Source organism: Cyanistes caeruleus, chromosome 8, assembly GCF_971803275.1.
Source record: "Cyanistes caeruleus chromosome 8, bCyaCae1.hap1.1, whole genome shotgun sequence".
In the NCBI taxonomy this organism is placed as follows: domain Eukaryota; kingdom Metazoa; phylum Chordata; class Aves; order Passeriformes; family Paridae; genus Cyanistes; species Cyanistes caeruleus.
Genome location: NC_141708.1, coordinates 26,278,962 through 26,300,503, shown reverse-complemented (window position 1 = coordinate 26,300,503; position 21,542 = coordinate 26,278,962). Strand labels below are relative to the sequence as shown.

The 21,542-nt window shown below is 39.2% G+C and overlaps 1 long non-coding RNA gene across 2 annotated transcripts in view; it reads right to left on the bottom strand.

Annotated features, from left to right (window-relative positions):
* LOC111931597 (uncharacterized) overlaps window positions 1-20,821 on the bottom strand; it is a 44,270-nt gene extending 23,449 nt beyond the window's left edge. Inside the window, exon 1 of one of the 2 annotated variants that reach the window (XR_015289835.1) lies at window positions 20,499-20,821. This is a non-coding gene — a long non-coding RNA (uncharacterized LOC111931597). The remainder of the gene's footprint in view (window positions 1-20,498) is intronic. The other variant, XR_002865673.2, reaches the window with a different exon arrangement.
* Between the last annotated feature and the right edge of the window lie 721 nt (window positions 20,822-21,542).

Here is a 21,542-nt window from a genome sequence, read left to right as displayed (position 1 = left end):
TCCTCCAATGCAAAATGATTTCTTCCTTTATTTTGTTTTTTAATATTTTTTTCCCTTCTAACCATCAATTAATCAGAAATCTGACCTCCTCCATTGCCACAAATAACTGACTTCACATTACTCTTCCTGAAACTGGAAAGTCTTTCTTTGAAGCAAATAACTCCTCAAGGAAGAAGTTTCTTGACTCCAGGCAATAATGGTGGCACATAAGTTCAAAAATCTTGCATGATTTTGGAAATTCTGCTTCATATTTCAACTGTCTCAAAGAAGCAATAAGCAAATACCAATCATTTATCTACATAACATTCTTTTTCACCATTTCTCAACATAAACTGGGTTATACCCACGCAGCTGTAACAGGAGCAAGAGACCTTCTGCCATCTCTGTGCACAAAAATGTCAGATAAATCCTGTGCTTTACTGAACCAGTTCTTGAAACAAAACATTTTATGTGTGAAGAAAACAAATTAGTGGTTACACGTTAAATACTTTCGTCTGCCTTAGGTACAATCTATGTTTTTACAAATTTCCTCATCACAACACTTAAGAGATCTCAGGGTCTATTAAGTGCCTAGATTATTAAAAAAAAGAAAAAAAAGGAAAAAGAAAAAGAGAAAAAAAAAAACCTAGGGACTTTTTTTCCAGATTTATTTCCTCACTTTCAATTTCTTTGTTCCAGTTTCAGACGTGCTATGCTTTTGAAACGGCTACTAGCATTATGGCTGTAGTTGGAAATGTCCACAGCTCTATAATCTCATTCCATGGCTAACTTCATGGGGCTAAAATGCAGGTTCAGCCAGTACCTCATCTGTCTTCCACCTGAGGAACTTCTAGAACCACAATTAACAAGGGAGTCCCAAATCTCATGAGACTCCAAAACACTGGGATAGTAAAACTATGCAAATAACTTCATATTCTGAATACATATTGAATATATATTTTATTTCAGAAGAACATCACATTGCTGTTGGCTAGTTTTAATTTCTGGTTTATCTTTCAGAATAATTCCCAGTGCAAACAAATAGTATAGAAAAGAGTCCTTTGCCTCAGAGGTTTTACCAGTCTGGAAAAAGCCATTGCAAAGTAGAACTTCCCTTACAAAATACATTAGAAACTGCTATTTCCCTAGGAACATGCAAAGAGAAATCTCAGCTGCTAACAGTGTCACAGCACCAGGTAAGCAGGTGCTTAGGGAACTGCACTGCCATGACCTTATTCACACAAAACCAATCCAGAATGCAAATGTCCTCATCCTGCAGAGCACCCAAATGTTCTCCTTCCCCCAAACAATGTGAGGACATCAGAAAGTAACGATTACAAATAAAACTTATTTTGTCAATAAAATGTAGAAGCTAAATCACAGAAACTACTATGAAGCAGCAAAGAATTGTGGCTGCTGCATGTGGTGGGAAGCCTTTTCTGCTTTGACAAAAGCATCTCCCACTGGAACAAGACTGCAACCCTGACTGCTAAAACACCTGAGCAAAATGACATTGCTGTTTTCTGTGCACTACACAGGAACAAACATGAATCTAACTCACAACAGGTCCATGTACATGGCATTTGTAAGCTGCACAAATCTCTGGGCAGCAGACTGGTGCATCAGGTAAAACTCTGGAAGAGTTAGTTCAAATCCTAATTTTGACTGAACTCAAGTTGTCGCTGGTGTTTGCCATACAGTGTCCTATTCAGACTGGCACAAAAATCTCCTATAAGCTTAGTGTAAGAAATGTAGGGATGCTACAGACCTGAAGAGATGTGTGTGCAAATTCTGTGGACTACATTCAACACTAATTTCTTACTACTAACTACATAGTACTAACAACTGTGGTCATTTCTGCAGTAAAAAAGCTCTCTGAGAAGTGCTCAGCACTTCAAGCACTGAAATGAAGGATTTTGTTTTGCTTTTGTACAGTACAGGATTAAATTATTCCCTCTTTAAGACCTCACCCACTTTAATACTCCAATCTAAAAACATTCCACCAACTTTCAGGTTCACTCCACGACCAGTGTTTGAAAACATATCCATAGAAATAAGAAAAACAGGAGGTTGGAGTTAAAAGCCGAGCTGCTTCTTCTCAGTGGTCTTTGCCCAATGGAGAAACATATTGTCAAAAAAAATTAATTATACCATAATTATTCAGTCCCATCGACATGCTCCCTGCCTCCCTAATCCTTATGAGAACTAGTAAAGTGAAACATTTGACATTTACTCTTATGTTTATGAAAGCTGTTTTGTTGGTTTTTCCCTCCCTGTGAGATGCTGGCTTTTGTTCTGACAGTAATGACTGCAAATCTGCACATGTCAGACCAACATAACAATCAGATCTGTGTCTCTTACATGAGGTTTTATCGGCAGCATTTTCAGCATTGCCTTTTTCAATGCCTGAATTGCTGCCCCATCCCCAGCACCTCAGCAAACTGGGCCTCACAGCCACCCTAGCCCAACCTGACAAAGATCAAAGAATTCAAATTCTAAAAGAATTGTTCCTTCTGGATAGAATGCCAGATTAGTTACCAATGTTAAGTTACTTTTAAATGCAGTAACTTGTTATGCATTGTTCAAAACCCAGTTCCTTGATTTTAAAATGCTTAGAAACTGAGGATATAACATAAATCCAAGTTTTTGACAGCTCTGTTCCCTCACTTAAATATGTCCTTTGAAACCAAAACTACCACTTTGCTTCAGCTTTTCAGTTATGCTTATTCACATCCTCTCTGCCTTAAGAGATTCTTAGTCTAACAATTTAAACTAAAATTTTAAAAGATTGTCAGTTTTGTAAGCATTCATTTACCTCCCATAATAAAAACACACAAACGTTGGTATCAGACAGTGCTTTAGGTGTAGACAACCACATTTAAATGGGCAGAAAGCAGAAGATTTTGTATCTGACTATTTTCTGCGGTGCAGTTACGGACTGGACTTTGTTCACAGAGGCAGTGCTGGTTTTGGAACTTCATCTGAACAGCAAGAGTCAGACACTCTGTGGTTTGACAGCTCCCCCATAACAGACATATGCCAGTTTTCACCTGGCAGTGACAAAGACTCTCTGTTTGAGCCTTAGGCATCTATGAGCACAAAGCAGATGCGTGTAGCTGCACCAGACACAAAGTCTGTCTGGAGAACAGCTTCCAAAAGGCAGCAAAGGACTATCTAACAGTGCAAATTTACTGTACAAAATGAAAAGGCAGGTCAAGTAAGACAGCAAATAACCAGGAGAGCAAATCTGGTTATTAAGGAAGTTGCAGTAAGGCGGAAAGCAATTTTTTCTCCTATCACCACTGTGATTCCAGTCCTTAAGAACACACTGTGGGAAGACCATGTGATGGCTCATTCCTCTCCTCTAACAGTTATGACTCTCCCAAACCTGGTTTGAAACAAGTCAGTAGGATAACAGAACAAATAATTCTCTGATTTTATGTCTTGAATCCTTCCATACAAATTCCCTGCTTTCAGAGGTGTATCCTATCTTGTATCTGGGGGTAAGGGTGGTGAAATGGGAAAATTGTCACTGTTTCTTATAGATCACACTACATTAAAAGCTTTCTGAGATAACTGAAAAGATGTTGAATGCAGTCTGTAATTCTCAAGAGAAAGGCTAAAATCTGGAAGATTATAGGTAGACTTTAGGAACCATGAAAGTGGAGTGAAAGGGGTTCCTTGGTGCTCACAGAAGGATCAGTCCATCTCTCATCTGTGGGTGCAGACTCCAGCAATCCCATTTGGCTCACAGCTCCGTGCCATGTGCTCTATGATGACCTTGCCTGAGCAGGGAGGTTGGACCAGGTGACCCAGAGTGGTCCCTTCCAACCTGGCCCTTCTCGGGTTCTGTAACACCGACCTGCAGTGGGACAAGTTCTGGGAGTGAAGCACTGTTCCTGATCAGCACAACTGAGCATGAAATTTCTGCATAATCACAAGCCTCCCTCTCTCTTTCACCACCATCCCTTACAAATTCCTTAAGAATTTTGGTTTTAATAGCATGGCATGTCGCTCAAATCGTACCAGTTATCTCACTTTTTATACATCCAGTATGAACTCCCATAATGAAGACACTGTGAGAGACAAACCCTTCAAAAACCCTGAGGGGATGTATAAGTGAGTTCTGACTATGTAACTAGTAAATTGTGTATTTCTGAATTAAAATTCCTCTGGACTCAACTTTTGAGCCAATAAGCAGATGCTGTCAGTGGGGATTCTTAGCAGTGATTACAGGAATTTGGTTCTTAACGAGGGAAGCCAGCACAGGATGTGACTTTCTGCCAAAGAACTGGTCTGGGTATCTTTTTTTGAATCCACCAGTAGCTGGTCACCGTGAGAGTAAATAAACCCAGCAACTGTTTGCTACTGCTTTTGATAGACACACAAGTACAAGATGCATTAGCCACCACACAATTCCATCTGTGCTGTGCAGTTTGGCAAAGCCAACCAGTAATTTTTCATCCTTCCAAAAGAACGTGGCAGAAATGATGCAGTGATTCTTACTAAGTATGAGAGGTGCAAACATTATCAACTAGTGATGGGAAAATTTCAGTAAGCGCATTTTATGTAACCTACTATGCTGCTGGACAAAGGAGACCTCTTAGTTCTCATCTTCATTCTGTGAAGCTCAATAAATATTAAGACCAAACAGGGTTTAAAACCTGCCTGTACATCAGACAATTATTCAATTGCAAACTGATGTTTTTTTAAATCGCTTCATCAATCTCAATAATCAGTTCTCAGAGCTGTTAACAAACCTCTGATTTAAGAGTGGCAAATGACAGAACTAGTATGATACCATGTTCTGTATTGTGCTGAAAGAAGATGGAAAGTATATTTGAGGGAATTACATTTTACCTCTACAAACAAGCAATGAAAAAATCCCATTGTGTGGCAAAGCTTAAAAGCACTGACCCGTTTTCTGATGGAGTTCCTTTTCAAAGCTACACACTGCCATGATCACGGAGTCTGCTCCAAATCACCTAGGGCTGAAGCAATTCTAACTTACATTTCTTTACGAAAATAAAGAAATAAGGGTTATCAGAACATTCAGAAGTACTTAAAAGCTGGCAATCGACCTAGTTACTCCACTACCGTGTCTCCAACAGGCTGCTATCAGAAATGTCAGGTCTTGAAAATCTGAGGCAGGCAATTGCAGATGAGGCAGTTTATTCCCAACATCTCAACTCAAGATTGTCCAGTTCCCTAAGGCATAAGAAAAATACATCTGCTTTTCAAATTTCCACAGCTTCATTAAGCAAACTCACAGGCTGAAGAAAGCTGCAAAGGACATAACCTAGATCACTCTGTTAAGTCCTGAAGTCTCTGGGGAAATCCACTGCAGTTCATTGCAATTCCTTTTGGATATCATTTTGTGATGATATAATGAATGTGCACGTGGGGATGAAGTACTTTGAAGAGCTCAGATAGAAGCCTGACCCTATGGAAAACAATTATCTGAATCATGGCCTAAATACTAACAGATACAAGAAGTTCAACACACCAATTTTTTTCTCTTATTTATGCAATCAGGTAGAAAATTATCTTTTCCTGAGACTGCAGAGTTTCCCCCCAGGTGCTCTTTTAGACTTTTTTTTTATCCTTGAAAATGCTCACAGAGAAAGTCTAACACAAGATTACCAAGATACTGATTATGAAAAGATGGTGTGTGGGAACAGGGGCATGCTCTGTTTTTAAGTAGAGTTCTGTTTGCTTGTTTTGAGGCTAGAGGGGAATAAAAATGAAAGCGAGTAAACAAACAAAAGAGAACTTTCTCCCCCCCCCAATTGTTTCCTTTTAGCCAAGCTGATGAGTCCAGCTGGACTCTGCTCATCCACCTTTTCTCACCCATGTTTCCTGTGGGAATACTGATCAACCAGGAGAGGCTTTGAATCTATGCGTGTATCTCTTTCATCTAAAGCTTCCACTGTGGCTTTAAAGATTAAACAATACAGATATCTTTTTAAAAAGGGAGGAAAAAAAGAAAAAAAAAAGCCATTGCAACAAATCTGCTTTTCTTTTACCCCCTTGTGAAAACAGCAACACAATCCTTTCAGCATTTAAGTAAAAACCAATATGTACCCGAAGGAATTCTTAAAGATTCTTAGGATGAAGGAATTGAAACTGATTTGAGAAAAGACTAGGAGCATCAAGAAGAAAAAAAGTTAGGAACAACAGAAGAAACAATGCTTTGTACTTCTCATTTCAGACATGAAAAAATATGTAAGAGAAAATCAAAAGGAGGCATCTAAGAAAATAAATGGGAAATCCCCCAGAGGACTGCACTCTGCTCCCATGCTGAGGAAGCTCTTGTGCACACAGCCAGCAGGATTGTCCTGGGGGGAAAGCTGTACTGGGAACACCAAAGGTGGCTGTACTTGTACCATCACAGCAATTATGAGTGCTCTCTCTCTCTAGAAAACACCCCTCAGTGAAGTAGGATATTTTTCTGTCCTGCTGACAGACAATTCAGGTAACACTGAAGTTACTCCTGAGTTATCCCAAGGGAGTGATGAATAATGAGAATACAACCTCAAAATATTATAGAGCTTGAAAATTAGTCTGACCCCTGCAGCTTACATGGGCTACAACACAAATATGTACAGCTTTCCTCCTAGAATTTACACACACAGATTGGTGGCAGAGAACAGCACACTACTCTGTCTGGAGGACACTAAAGAGAAAAACACATATAGATACTATATATGTATCAGAAATCTGAGACAAATACAAATTGAGTATATGATATTGATGCCTTGCTGAATTCTAAAGTCAGGAACTAAGGGCCATCATTAAGTGCTCACATAAATAAATAAAAAGGTAAATTTTCTATGAAGCATTTTGTATGCACTGGTGCTCTGGGAAAATAATCAAGAAGGGAAAAACATCATGAGGACAACCTTGTCCTTTTGAGCTAGGAGAATCTAATGTTTTTCAGTTGGATTTGGTCTGGTTTACAAAATACAAGAACATATCTAATGAAAACAAATTATGACAAAATTCTCTGATTTCCCATGTATTGGTAATAAAGCCTGGGACGGGGGTTTTGACGTCTTCATTTTAATTTATTCACTAAAAAATACTTAGTGGGCATGTTGAACTTTTGTGAAAGAAATCAGCTGAAATGAGGAAAGTCTTAGAAAAATCTAGAGAGAAGTTTTTACTAGTGGAAAATAGTATTTTGCAATTAACAATGAGTCTCCCTTTATTACAGGGTTACAACAGATCCATGACATGTTGGCCACAGGCTCTGCTTACTGAACAATGGATCTTATAATGGCAAACTCAGAAATGGAACTTGATGCACCTTTATTGTAATCCTGACTTTTCTTCCAGAGTCCTGAGTGACTTTGGGCAAGTTTTTACTTATTTTTAGGCCTCAGTTTTCCCCATCTGCAAATGAGAAGAGTTATATCTACTCTTTTTTCCAAGCACCCCAGATCACTTAGCTATTCATATGACATTTCATTAAGTATTATTACCACTACTCTCAATTTTCAATAGAGCTAAGCCAAAAGTGAGATTGAGCTGACATTTCAGTAGCAAACTCATTTTATAACAAATTCTGCTAAAACATTTAAGTACATGACATAGATGAAAGCATGTGGTGGAACAAATTGATAGCAAATATACAGACTAGAAATTATATTTGGACTAATCAGTATCCATTTTTATATTTACTCTGCAAACTTTTCAATAAATGTATTTTACTAGTTCAAATATGTATGAATTTGAGATTAATACATGCAACTATTCACTCAAAGTATCAAACCATATAATGGATTGGGGGAAAAAAAAATCCTGTTCTAGAAAACTGATATGAAACACCCAGGGGTAAGAAACCTGGGACCACAAGACATAGGTAAGTAACTCCAGAAGAAAAATGGTCAATATTAGGGCATTGGTTTGGAAAAGAAAGGAGGAAATTAATTATCTACCATTTCAATGTAAATGCAACAATAGAGAAAACTGATCATGGAAAATCCACACATGGGAAACGCAGTGACACACAAAGAGACAGAAATTAAAAATATAAATTATTCACTGGAAATTTATTGCTAAACTGTTTTACAACATTGATCTTTTACTGCTCTGAAAGACCACAGCTTGATATTCTAGGAAAAACAAATAATTTCCTGCCTTGTGTTTACTATGTGTATATCCTAATTAATGTGAAATAAATTGCATTCCCTTCACATAAACCATCCAAGATGACAGTAACAAATAATTTTAGAAGAAAGACTATCCACTTTCTTCTCCTAATAGTAGAATTATTATTATTTAATTTATAAATTATGTGCTGTCTGCATAGATATTGTGATTTTTATTAAATGCACCTTTACAGGGAAAAAACGTAAAGCTATTCTTATTTTTTCATTAAGTATTTGAAGTTAGAAATAAAAGCAGTGAGGCATTATATTCATTAATATCTGGTTTTTTACTTGCTGGACAGCATGGAAAGTGGGAAGGAAGTAAAGGACTGCATGGTTACAGCTCTAAGAGAGTTTCTCAGCCCAGGAGAGTGAGTGCCATTGATGAAGACATAAACCACCCAGGCATCTCGGAGGCTTGGTACATGGCTGTATTTTAATAACTTGCACCTCTCTGCTGCACTCCTACAACAGAGCCTTGGGGCAGCTCCAAGCAAGTTGGAAACAAAAGCTCCTGTGCCAGAGTGGGCCCAGGCTCATTAACCTTGCTTCTGAGCAGGGTTAATTAGATCAGACTGGGCCTGAAGCTAACAGGGGCACTGCGCTGCTCTGTGCCATTTCCACACGCCCTCGTGATTCAGCTGCATCAGCAACTGTGGGAAATGCAGCTTCGTAAGGTCCCAAATCTGACCACTTTTCCCTTGTAAGATCATTCTTCTTACTGGTGCAAAATCACTATCTGAAAGATAAATCTCTCAATTTAAGATAATTTTAAATTTTTCATCAGTTTTCTCAACAGATTTTAGGTGCTGTGGTTCATTTAATACAACTGCCCCTTTCTATTCAGTAGCCAAGCTCTGTCAGGTTGCTCACAATAGGGGTGACACCACCTTTATTTCCTGAAAGGGACAACTGTATAGAAATTATTGGAAAGATGAGTGCATTAAATATTACAAGCATCCACGTGGCAGCTGCAGGGGCTCCAGCAGCCCTGGGAATAAGGAAAATGGTTCTTCAGATTAGTGGCTTAGTTACATTCTAGACAAAAGAATTATTTAATAAGAGGGAGTTAATTACAAGTAGCTCTATTGATAGGCAATTCCAGCCTCAGAGAGGGAATTAAATCCATTAATTGAAGGTGTCTATGTCCATTTGTAGACATTTGCTACTATTATCTGAGGAAGTTACAACAACAGTTGCAGCTTACTTTCTCCACTGTAATCAAAGGACAGGATTTACTTTATTTTTTCATTCCACAAGGATCTCTTGGGCATGGAAATTTAATTGCTGCACTATGACAGACAACATTCAGATCTTTTTAATCTTTATTCTGTCAGTAAATTTTCCTGCAGCAAATTTCCTCATAATTACAGTTCTGATTAAAGTAAGCATTTCCATAGTTTGATGGCTTTGTAAATCACAATTACTGGCTGTTCCTCTTAAGGTGAGCAGGAACTCACTTTGTAATGAAGTTTTACTATGCAAAATTACTAAGCAATAATGTAATTAACATTTGTGTTATCTTTCACGCTTTTATATAAATACCCAGCCCTTCCTTGTATGCCAGGTATTGAACAACAAGCCTTATAAAGTCTCACATGAAAAGGAACCAGGTAATTTTTAGCTCTGTAACTTGGAAGATGCGAAATCTGAAGTTTCTAAGTAACACAGTAATAAAAATAAGAGATAGTAACCTCAAAAGCAACCAGAAATTAATGCTTTTTAAGAAGGGTATAGAGAGGATGAATAGCTTACATTTATTTCACTCTCATATAAACCCTGCCCTCCCACACGTGCTTGTGTGCAAGCATGTGGCCTTAATCACAATATTACAAGTGTCATCAATTTGGTACTGAGAAATGATCTTTGAAATTGTCACATAGGCACAATTTACAGAAATAACATACAATCATATTATATTGAAGGGATAATGCAACAATTCTTGCAGATTTAATTGAAAAACACTAAATAAGCTAATAGCAAAATTCTCTGGGGTTCTCTGGAAGTTCATCTCAACAGTGGGACCCAAGTGAGACTTGTCTGATTTCCTCCTGTGTAAAGTTCCTATGAAGTCTACGGAGCTAAAGCAAATAACCAATGTAATAAATCAAAAGAAAAAGTGGTGAATTGTCCATGTATTGACACCTGGAGTGGTGAAAAGTAATTTTCAAGAAAATTGACTCAGCTCTTTATAAGATTAGCTGGGCAATATTGTAAGGACAGAGGTCAAAGCATATAACCTAATATTTTCCTTTTGATTTAAAAAATATAACCTGTCAGTGTAACAATCCTTTTGCAAGTATGAGGCCAGAGAAAACTATACTCAAACTCTATGCAAAGAGAACTTCTTGTGAATATAAACTACAATTTTTTGGGATGAGATCTTCAAAAAATGAAGATCCAGACATGTACCTCGAGACACAGAGACCAGAAGTTGCTCTGGATAAAAGGCAGAAGCAAGGCCACCCACAGCAGCAGGACACTACAGGGAAGACAATTCCCAACTTCTTAAAGTTTGCTAAGTTAAGTTTGCCAAGTGCCTTGCTTTGGATGTCTTAAAATCTGCCAAGTACCTTATTCTACCTTAATAATCTAAAGTTTACAAATAAAAGTTTGTTATCGAACCTCCTGAGAATTTTGTTGTTTCTCCCACACATTGCACAGAGGAATTCAAACAACCTTCCCCTAAAACTTGTTGAGTGGACAAGGGCATAAGATCACGCCACGAAAACCAAACCACAAGTCTCACAATATGTGCCCAAACAGGTAAATACTTGAAAATACATTTTAAAAGGCAAATTATTATTTAAGCACAAACCCCCTGTAATACTAATATATGGAAGTATTAATATTTGCAATTTGTACAGAAAATTACAATATTAATGACCTTTAGCCATATCAAATCCAGAACGTCAGCACTCTAAATTACAATGCCTATTTTTGCTTCCAGAAGTGCTACGATGGGATTTTGGACCTTTGAAGACTTACTGTCTTTATTATTTTTAATAATTATTAATTTAATTAATTTAATTAAATTATTATTGAACATTATGAAATATTCTTTAATTATTATTTTATATTCCACCATGATATTTGTGTCAATGCATTTGGTAACAATGTAAATCCAATGACTGGCTCCTTATCCACAGAGCTTCTGCCTGGCCCATTTCCTGTCCTGTGTTTGGAAGATGGAGACTCTTATTGAAGTACTGCAGTTTGCATTCAGCCTTTTTCAATCCTTTTTATTTCAGGTGATTCCACAAATTGGCTGAGATTATCTTGTACACTTTCAGAGCACTCAAGGCCTCTCCCTAGAGCTTATTACCATTTTCAGATGTATTAAGCACACTCTTTATTTCATCATCTGATATTAACAAAAAACACCACAAAATAGTACCAGACTCAGGGTGCTGAAGGAAATACAAAATATTTCTTGTCCTACCTGTATATGTTGATGCTGTAAGCTAAAATCTGTCATATAGTTAGAAAACAATGAAAACACAGGAAAATGTAAAGTTAAATTTTCTAAAGGAAACCCCCTACAACAGCTGCTGAAAAGCACAAATGACTCAGTCTTCCAGATACAAGATTGTTGCTTTTAAACAATTATTAATCTTGCCTCAGTTACACAGCATGCAATTCAACCTCTGCATTACCATTAACTCCATAGAGAGAAGTACATAAAAACATGGGATTTATGGTGCCAGACCTTTCCCTTAGGATGATTCAGAAAGTGCTCCCTGACCACTAATCAAAAACGTCTGATGTTCTTGTTCTGACTGAAAAATGTTAGAGCCTGATGTTACCCACAAAATCATCCAGAATACAACGGCACTCTTTTAAAAACTAAACAATTGAAAGGTCAGGACACAGAATTTGTCTCTAAATGTGTTTGTTTTGGGGAAATGGGAAGCAGAGAGCACAATAGATACCATTCCTTTGAGGAGGGAAGGCACTGGGAATAAAAAATTAGGAAGCTTCCACTGCCTGCTCTCGTGACACAAGATCAGTGCATGTATGTGAATCGATTTAATTCTCAAGGCACTCACTTTTTGCAGGCAGCAAATCTTTTGTAATTAAATCAAGGGGAAAAAAATAAAAGGAGAGAGAAGTTAAATCTAAAAATTCTTTTTGCTAAGCAATTGAGGATAGAAATGACTTTTCTTTCTCCTTAATATAATGTATTGCTTGTCTACTGTGAATATATGAGAATTCAGTATACATAGCTTAACTAATTCAACCTCAGTCTAAAGGGACATTTAAGAGTGTTAGACTATTAGAGCAGACTCATCAAACAGAACAGGGATTAACATCCTTCCTGGATATTTAACACTTTTGAAATACTTTTTTACCTATATAGATTGCAAAATTTATGATTCATATGGAATAGAATGAAATTAATGACACTGGTATAATTCATTTTCTGGTGGCATTAAGAAAGGCAGCGCATTGTTTGCAGGAGATACAAGGTTAATGATTCATAACAGACGACCTCTATTTTTCCCTTGTGAAGAAATATGATAGAATCATAGAATCAAAAAATATCTCAAGTTGGAAGGGACCCATAAGGATCAAGTTCAACTTTGTGAACCTCACAGAACTACCTAGAACTAAACCATATGACTAAAAAGCATAGTCCAGACCCTCCTAGAACTCTGATGGGACTGGTGCCATGATCACTCCCTCAGGGAGCCCATTCTGAGAGGTGACCATTTTGTATATACAATTCCTCTTTTATGAGGAAGTTCTGACTGTGCACAAGGCATTAGCTTTGACTCTCAGCTCATGAGTCTAGCACAACACTAGAGTTAAGCCAGACACCTGGAAATTTTAAGTAGCTGGCACAGGTCTCTCTCCTGACTGGAAAAATCAGTGCATACCCAGCATTGGCACCTGAATTCAAGATGGATCCATTCTGCTTTAAACCTTTTCTAAAAGCCACTACACACTTCTGACATGCTCCACTGAGTATGTCGAAGGAAATGCCTGAGTAACAATAAACTGGGAAAATGAAACGCAGCAAGTCCCACCTATCAATACTGAGTGGGGGATGAGCATATCGAGGGCAGCCTTGCTGAGAAGAATGTGAGGGTGCTGCTGGAGGAGAGGCTGGACATGAAGAAAAAAGCCAGTCCTGTCCTGGGCTGCATCCAAAGCAGGGCAAGGGGAGAGATTCTGCCCCTCAGTGCTGCTCTCCTGAGACCCCACCTGCAGTGCTGCATCCAGCTCTGGGCTCCCAGCACAGGAAGGACATTGGCTTCTTGGAGGGAGCTCAGAGGAGGCCACCAAGATGATTAGAGGGATGGAGCACCTCTCCTGTGAGGAAAGGCTAAAAAAAGTTGGTTGTTTACCCTAGAAAAAAGAAGGCTTTGGAGCAACCTAGTTGTGACCTTCCAGTACCTGAAAGGAGCCTACAAGAAAGATGGAGAGAGGCTTTTTTGTTATGGGCATGTAGTGACAGGTCTGCATATTTCAGAAAATTATTATTGCCTTTAGAAACCCAGGTTGTACTGGGAGCAACACCTAAAAGCCTCTGGCCCACTCTGGGGGCTGTGAGACCTGTGTGCCAAACCAGACCTGTCTGTCGCACATTTGCAGATGGTGCACCTTGACAAAGGTGCCAGAAACACTGGGGGCTGTGTTCTTGTGCCAGCAATTTTTGCACATGCAGGATGAAAAGTGTCACTTGGTGACTGGGGTAACCATCACACAGGATCTTTTAAGCTGTCACCTCCCCCTCTGCTCCTGGACAGAGTGCTCTCAGCCCTGAGCCTGCCACTGGTGAGCAGCAGGCACAGGCAGCAGGGTCATACTGGCTCTGCCTCTCGGGGCGCAGGTTGTGGCAGCACGCTGGGCTGGCCTGGGCTCTGGAGATTGGTTTTATCACCAATGTGGCCATGTGGAAGCCCAGCTGGGGGCCCTGAAGGCTCTGCCCAGGAGCCAGGCTCTGCCTGCTGCGGGAGAGCCCGGGACAGACTGCACAGCTTAGCAGGTGAAGAACAGCGCGACGGGAATAAACAGAGATGAATGCACATGACAAGGGACTGTAAATGCAGAACCAAAATAGACAGCAGCAATTGCTACAGACTAAAATGCCACCATTAGTCCCAGCCAGGAAGCTCTAACAGCAAAAGGGATAGATTCAGACAAAAGATAAAATCAACTGAAAGTAGGAAAAAGCAACCAAAAAGGCCCCACCAAAAACTAGTGAGCAATATAAGATCACTTGGGAGCCCATTGGTGCCACTTTTAGATAGTCATTTGCTAAAAACAACAGAGAAAGAAGAGGTGCATTGTCTCTGGAGCACAGATGCAGCTCAGCCTGCCTAAGCCTCTGACCCAGCCAGCCAGCCCAGGCACGCCACAGTGACCACAGGCACAGGACATGGTATCTCTCCTTGCCACAGGCTGCTGCAGGGCAGGACATTCACCTCCCACAGCAAACAAACCTCATGCAGCCATGAGGAACCTCATCAGCATCTCCATTTTGGTAGTAAATAGAAAAAATTCTGCATTGAAAGCCTCTAATTCACCAGGGCAATAAACCATGCAAGTTTCTGGGAAAAAATAGTCCCCAAACTCCAGTTCAAAGAAAAATCTGAAGTAATTCAGTTGTGAAGAGAAAGTATCAGTCATTCAATTTGCTGGTCCCAAACTAGGCCAAGTTAAGAGTTCAGAGCAATTCCTTCACTTTCAGACAAAAATTATTCCTGAAGGAGAATATTTAATGCATACTGTGAAGTGTTTGATTTTTATCAGGAGGTTTAGGAATTTGGCTGCAACAGTTTGCTATGAGAAGGCTTTGAACAGCACTAAGGAAAACCATCTCAGAGCCTTAAAGAAGCACTTAGCTCTTCCCTGAGAAGGTCCTTTAAAATGAAAAACTACTGGCTGAAGATTGATTAAATGACCACTTAATTAGATAGGGGAGATCTACTGACATTATCTGACAGCACTGGGAAAAAAAAGGTATGCCTTTAAGGAATTTGAAAAAATGAACTATCTTGTGTTTCCAGGATCCGAGAGACACCAAATCTGCAGCAGGAAATGCTTTAAGTGCAGCTTTAGGGTATAAGGTGTTTCAGACTACAATGAAATTCACAATATAGTTTGCCTTCACCTGTAATAACTAAATGAAAAATAGACTCCCAATACATGTTCATATTAGTCTAGATTTATAAAAAAGGAAAAAAAATAAGTAAAAAAGTACTACTGCATTAAAATTCCATATCCTATTTTCATCCAAATTAAAGGTCCTGAATGCACTCTTCTGGCTTAGCATGCATAAGGGATAGGCTGTCTTATGGACTCTGAAAGCTCTCCAAATCTTCTCAGGTTAAGATTCAGGATTTCAGCCTGCACTTCAGGATTTCAGCCTACACTTCAATTCTTATCAGGATGAAACAGAAAGAAAAACACAATTCTTTTCATAGAATATAATTTGAAAAGGAAAAGAAAAAAGAAGGGAGGGCAAAACTCTGGGTATTTTTAAAGGTAGTAGTTAAAAAACCAAACAAAGCCTAACTACAAAACAACCTTTGTACTTTCCTACTCCCAAATTCTATAATACATATGCTGTAGAATTACTTATATGCATGACCTTTCAAACAGCACCCAAAACACTTCTCCAAGTATCAAAGGTTTCTTGATATCATCATATAAATGGCAAATTTCCTGGGTAAAAGGAGTCAGCACTTTTGAAGGTATGTGTACAACAGTGTGTGGGGAGCAAGAGAAAGTGCAGTAAGGAATTGCCAGCTCCAGCTGCTGGCCACTGAGCTGGGAGCTCCCAGAGCTCCAGCAGCAGGGATGCACTAGATGAGGAGATCTAAAATAACCCAGCAGGGCATCACAGGAACATCAGAAAAGTGTCTTTCTAAAGCACAAGTGCTCAGCCTGGAATGTGCTTCTAGAGCACACTGAAGGGTAGGGGAATCTGCCTTGCAGCTCAATTTCTTCCAGCTGTCCAGGAGGACAGCATGTCCCTGCAGAACAAGCTCAGATTGCTCTGGGGCATCCTGAGCTGTGAGGGAGCTCTTTGAATAACTGTCCATGCTCTTGCCTCAAGTGGTTTTGCCAACTCAGTTGCTGCTCTGGGAAGTTCAGAGCACTAGAATGAATGTCCCCCCCTGACCTGAGCCACAGTCGGTGACAGGGCAGCTTTCTGATTTGAGCCAGGCTTCTAACCAGACCTTCTCTTCAAACTGAAAGTAACAAAAATTCCATGCAGTATTCTACACTGAAAATTAATGTGAAACAAAATTAAATAAAAGAAATTCCAAAAAACTTCTGTGAAAGTAAATTTCATAATTTCTTTGTTTTCTTTTTTTTTTTTTTCTTTTTCAAGGTGCTGGAAAAAAAAAAAAAAAAAAAAAAAAAGCTATCTTAATTATTTCCCAACTGTTTAAAATCTGCATCATCTCCTGATAAAAAACCTCATGACATGCTTAGTTCCATTTGGCACAATAGAAATGCAGAAGAAAAGAGACCTCATTAAATGCACCCCTTGGTTGAGGCAGATGGGAGTGTGCTCAACAGCATTTCAGTCCTGCTCTCACTTGTTCCTGCAGAACAGATGCAATATGTAATTTAGCATAGATGATGACATTTGAGACAATTCAAAAATCACTGATAAGATGAAATTATATCAAGCTAGATACAGCCATCTGCTAGGATTTCAAGGATTCACCTGATAGTCATTTTCCTCATTATTTGAGCTCCAGGATACAGGGGATTTCCTACATATACATTTGAGAGAGTGGCACATAAAACCATATTTCTCAGGGACCCACAAATGTGTTTTTTTTCCATTATTGGAAGAGACCTATAGCTGTTTTACAAGTCTAGACACTCAGAGAGACATAAAAATGTCTTTTGTGATTAGGGAGCTCTACCATGTTAGTATAACTCATACTAGAACAGTGTGAGAAAATCCTCCAGGAACTTCTCCAGTGTGAGTCTATATATTCTGAATAAGGCCATCTGCATCCATTGTCCTTGCTATGGTTTATGGTCATTAGGCAAAACAAGGAGGGCTGCTGCACAGTACCAAAATGACATGATTCAGAGCTTGTTAGAATGCATTACACATGAAAGTCCAAGAGATGACTAATTCTATGCACAGTATGATGGATTCTTCTCCTCTGTTAACTGCAAACTTCACTTAGAGAGGCAGCCCTGAGCATGCAGGGGCCCCTGCCTGAAACACCAAACTGATAAGGATTGGCTTGTGACACAAAATTTTCAAATACAAGTGTTCAACAGGAGGACAATAAACATTTAAGTAGCAAAACCATGGATCTGCTGGATGAAAAATCTACAATTTTTTTTGCACACTACATCCTTCTTTGCACTCAGCAGCATCCAGCACAGAGGATTCACCAGATTGCCAGGACTGCAGCAAGGGCTACATAGTTCATTATTTCACCAATGCAACTTGCAACTCAGAAATACAGAATACACTTAAAAACTATATACTATCAGAAAGGAATGACCATGCCTAGTTTTCTGCATTTACACCTCTGCAAAGTAATTGAAAAATTGAACCTCTCAAAATAGATCATAGCTGCAAAACGTTTTTCATGTGAGTTTTGTCTTTTTTCCTTATCAAAAGGTACAGGATGATGAATTTCCACACTTTCTAGTTATTTTTTTGTGTGAAGAAGGTATCTGACTCTAGGAGCTATCAAACAGAGAAGAATAACAAGATACAATGGCTGGAATGTAGTGCTAGAAACAGCCAGCTATACTAAGGATTTTTATTTTTTTTTGCCCAGGAAGTAATGGAATGATCAGCTGTAATTACTCACCAATGGGCTGCAGTCTTTTAAACTGAGAATTTACATTTCTCTTCAACCCTTTGGTTTGTCCAGTGGGTTTAATGTGTAACTGGATGAAAAAACCCCAGCTGTTGATTGCAGGGTTCCCAATAGGTCATCATAAACTTATGCTACCTGGCAAAAGCAGCTATGAAATTTCAAGCTGAAATTATTAAATTGTTAAGGTCATCTGCCTGAAGTGTGCTTATACTGTCAATAGAGATGAAGGCTGAAATGCACAATTTTATCCCTCTGCTAAATTTCTTAGGTAACTTCAGTGGAAGCAGAGCTACTGTCCTTGTGCAGCCCCTCTGCACACAGTCACATTGGGGGATGGAACACAAATGACACCAAGAGCTGCTAGCAGAAGCACTCCAGCCCGTTTGTTCCTTCAGGAATGAAACAAACAATGTTTTTAAAACACAGCTTTAACTTCATCATAGCTAATGAATATTTACATTGCTCAATTTGAATTCTGCTTCAGTTCAGCACATATTAAAACCACTACATTCACAGACTGAAAATCCAGTCCTAATTATATAAAACATCCATGGCAGCATCTGAATCCTGACTTTCATTACAGGGAGCAAAGAAATACTAAATGACACTAATTCCTTTATATGAGGTCTCATTTTCAGACCTGACAGCAATTAGAAGCTTATGTACACCCTATCAGTTTTTCCCAACATACTTTTTTGATGTGAAGATGATTGACATCATTAAACATGCTTTGGTCTCAAAGTCAAGCAGTCTGAAATGCCAGGAAGGTAAAATGTTATTAATTTTCTCATGGAAGCAATTTGAATGGCAATCTCTATATAGATTCAGCGTCTTTGGTGTTGATACATGGTACTAAATAGATGCCATAACATTGGAGCCTTCAAGACCTTCAAATGCTTCATTAAATGACCAGGAAAACAAGAAAGCACAAGCCTCTCTTACAGCTGCAATCCCATGCTCTCATTTATTATTCTAATGCTGCATGAATGCAGAAAGCATCAGCCTAACTCTGGCTTGACTTTGGACCATTAGTGCGGTGACTGTCTTTTACACACCCATAACTCAAACAAACAACCCACTCCTTGATTAATCTTGGGACACAGAGAAGTTCCCCATTTCCCAGTACTTTCAGTGTACCTTGGTGCCTTTTCAAGCCTACAGTGAAAAATGTCTTGACATCACGCACAAGACCACTGCATTTCCATACCTTTCTTTCAAACTTTAAGAACATTCAATACCAGTACTCTTTAATTACTTTTAGAATGAGTCCTCTAAACACTTATAAATGAGCACTTGAAGAATTCATGTACTCATCTGCCCCTTTAATTACATCTCCAAGCTAAAAAGGCTGCCATACATTTTGCAATAGTATTATATAAATATTTAAGTAGCTGCTGAAATTCAAAGATGCTCACAGCTATTTCAGTCCATAGCTTTAGAGACAAACAGTAAGGAACAGCAACTTCACACTTTTTAGAAACATTCTGGATAGTAAACAGGCTCTTTCACATACGGTTTGTGCATGCAACTTGGACTTCAGTCTTCACTGAGTAGCAGAAGCATTTTAAAATGCCAGAATCTAATGAAAAATTAAAACTTACTTTCCTGTATATTCAGTTCTTGGCAGATGTCACAAGATTAAGTGGACCAGAATAGTAGTTAAATTTAAAAAATTGCAACACTTGCCCCTACCTTAGTGTTTTTTTCTAAACATCTCCTGTCCAGCCTATGAGTAGGGGAAAACATTAAAGGCGATGTCACAATATTAGCAAACTCAACAGCAAGGCTTGTGACAGAACTGCCAAATTCAAACATCTCTAGAAGTGGATAATGGACTTAGTTCAGGGCCTCTCATCCAGCTTTAAAATCTTAATTACAGTTTTCAAATACTTAACTAGGACAGCATGCTAAAAGTTGTATACATGTGATAATTCTTTAACTTAAAAGTACTGTATTGACTAGAAGTGTTAATGACTTGACAGAAGCAGGTTCTCAGTATCAGCAGTACTGCCTGGCCTTAAAGGAAGCTGTTATATGCTGTTTAAGTTACAACTGAAATAACTGTAGCTCATGTTGTACAAAGCATTTTATAAAACCTCTGCATTGGGAGTCTAGTACTGAGTATATATATCCACATATACTTGGTTCTTTGCACCTTACCTTTTCCTCTAGGATTGCTACTTGAAACATGTAAAATTGGTCAGCAATTTCCAAATCAATAGAGAGGAAAAAGGAAGGTGGACTGCAGTTTGATTTTACAGCATTCTTTCCATTCCTCTAAGAATTACATGGCTCATAGCATTGTGTGTACGAGACATTCCCTTCTCATTTTCTCAGACCCTTTTTTGCAGGCTTTTCTCTCAGCTGGGGCTGATCAGACTTCAATGCAGCAACACGTTTCATATTGCCCAAAGGTCTGGCTTTCAGCTTCCTTCTTAAAGCTTTCATGCATTGTTTTTTTCCTTGGGGTGGTTGCTACTCCTGGTCAAAATACATTTTTTAAACATCTTTTTTGTCTTTTTGATTAAGTTTTACACCCTGTACCTACCCACACATCTATGCAGTTCCACTCCCCTCACAGCTGCTTAGCCCAAGGCAACACAAAAGCCTGAACACAGAGTACAAAGGTACAGAGCCACAGGCCGAGCCAGGCCAAGCAGCCTTCACCTCTGCTTTGGGGAGAGCAGAAGAGAAAAGGACAAGACAAAAGAATTGCTGTGTACAGAATAAACTTCCCCAAAGCAGCCATTTCCTTCCCACCAGGTCCCAGCTGAGCAGCGTGGAAGGGGAGTCAAGCTTAGGGCTCCAGAGGACGGGAAAGCCAAGAGCTGCCTCCAGCCCAGCTGCAGCTTCCTGGCCCCAGTGAGCAATGCAGTGAAACCCCAGGGCAGCTCGGCCCCCTCAGGCACCGGCAGGCCCTGCTTAATCCCCGGAGACGTGGGGGAAACATGTAAGCACTAAAAGCAGCTTATGGGATCCTGAGTACCGCTGGGAGCTGGCCTAACAAAGGCCATGGCACTCGAGCTTAATCACTTTTCACGCAACTAATGGCTGCCGTCCAGACCTTGCATCCCCAGCACAACTGCTTCTCACTCCACTTGCTTTTCTACAGATGTTTTCAGAAAGGCATGCTGGAATTAGAATGAAAGGCTAGTGACCTTCCTTCCTGTTTCTTTTGACACCTGTCAGTTCATCTCCTTCCATGTTCAGTCTTCCAACACACCCCCAAATAGCAGACACTATGAGCTGTGGTACCTGCACCAGCTGCTGAATACATGATTGGTATTTTGGGTTCATGTCTGTCCTGAGGGTTTTAGTGTCATAATTAAGTTCAGCACAAGGTGATGGGAAAATAGTTTCCACGCAAGTAATCATGCCTTTCCTAACTGAAAAGAGCCACAGGCTCTCTGAATTAATTTCCTCACATCTCTTAGTCAAATCAGTAGATATCCAAATTGTTTCTGTGTACATTAGTCAGCTGCATGTTGTCTGGATAAGATTTTTTTTCCAAAAAAGATAGTGTTATGTGTTTCTGTTGTCAGTGTTTAGTAATACATTGGATAAGCCTCAAAGCAACTTGAAATATGTTAGC